The sequence below is a fragment of the Bison bison genome, unplaced genomic scaffold (assembly GCF_000754665.1).
Source record: "Bison bison bison isolate TAMUID 2011002044 unplaced genomic scaffold, Bison_UMD1.0 scf7180017864108, whole genome shotgun sequence".
Lineage (NCBI taxonomy): Eukaryota > Metazoa > Chordata > Mammalia > Artiodactyla > Bovidae > Bison > Bison bison.
The window spans coordinates 4,728,478-4,730,065 of NW_011494680.1; positions in this window are offsets into that span (position 1 = coordinate 4,728,478).

The following is a 1,588-nucleotide window of genomic DNA, read 5'->3' on the forward strand; positions in this document are numbered from 1 at the left end:
ACAAAGCAAAAAGACCTGCAAACGTCTCTTAGAATGGCAAGTCTTAGGTAGGGGGATGTGTTAGTTCCACTTGCTTAAATCATTTCATGTGTGGTGTGAAATGGAACACTTCCTCTCATATCAACAAACAAAGATGTCACATCTATCTGAGATTCCAGCCTCCACAAATGTAAATTTTGGGGCCTCGCTGGTAAGCAGCAGATAGGGGCGCTTGGTGCTTGCCATTTGCTACACAAACAATTCAAGAATGTCACAGTCCTTCACAGGTGGGCAGGGTAAGATTATCTCCCTGAGGCAGGCCATTATGCATGCTTATGTTAACCAAAGGTTATTGATATTGAGGAAACATCAATAACTTCAGATATGCAGATAACATCACACTTACAGCAGAAAGTAAAGAGGAACTAAAGAGCCTCTAAATGAAGGTGAAAGAGGATAGTGAAAAAGCTGGCTTAAAACTGAACATGCAAAAAACAAAGATCGTGGCATCCAGTCCCATCACCTCATGGCAAATAGATGGGGAAACAGTGACAGACTTTATTCTCTTGGGCTCCAAAATAACTGTAGATGGTGACTGCAGCCAAGAAATTAAAAGATACTTGCTCCTTGGAAGAAAAGTGATGACCAACCTAGTCAGCATATTAAAAAGCAGAGACATTACTTTGCCAACAAATGTCTGTATAGTCAAAGCTATGGTTTTTCCAGTAGTCACATGTGGATGTGAGAGTTGGATAAAGAAAGCTAAGAGCCAAAGAATTGATGCTTTTAAACTGTGGTGTTAGAGAAGACTCTTGAAATCCCTTGGACTGCAAGGAGATCCAACCAGTCCATCCTAAAGGAAATCATTCCTGAATATTCATTGGAAGGACTGATGCTGAAGCTGAAACTCCCATACTTTGGCCATCTGATGTGAAGAACTGACTCATTTGAAAAGACCTGGATGCTGGGAAAGATTGAAGGCAGGAGAAGAAGAGACAACAGAGGATGAGATGTTTTGATGGCATCACCGACTCTATGGACATGAGTTTGAGCAGGCTCTGGGTGCTGGTGATGGACAGGGAAGCCTGACATGCTGCAGTCCATGGAGTTGCCAAAAGTCAGACATGACTGAGTGACTGAACTGACTGACTAACAGAAGATAAGACTCTGGGAAGCTGGTCATGTCAATACCATTCATTCAGATGACATAAGACAGTTAAAGCACAACACCTGGAAAAAATAGTAAGCACACAGCAAGAGCCACCTATAAATTCTCTCCAATTGATAGTTATTTCTACAGATGTCAAATTGCTTTTGTTAGTCAGAGAAGGCAATGGCAAACAACTGCAGTACTCTTGCCTGGAAAATCCCATGGATGGAGGAGCCTGGTAGGCTGTAGTCCAGGGGGTCGCTAAGAGACGGACACAACTGAGCGACTTCACTTTCACCTTTCACTTTTACGCATTGGAGAAGGAAATGGCAACCCACTCCGGTGTTCTTGCCTGGAGAATCCCAGGGACTGGGGAGCCTGGTGGGCTGCAGTCTATGGGATCACACAGAGTCAGACACGACTGAAGCGACTTAGCAGCAGCAGCAGCAGCAGCTTTTG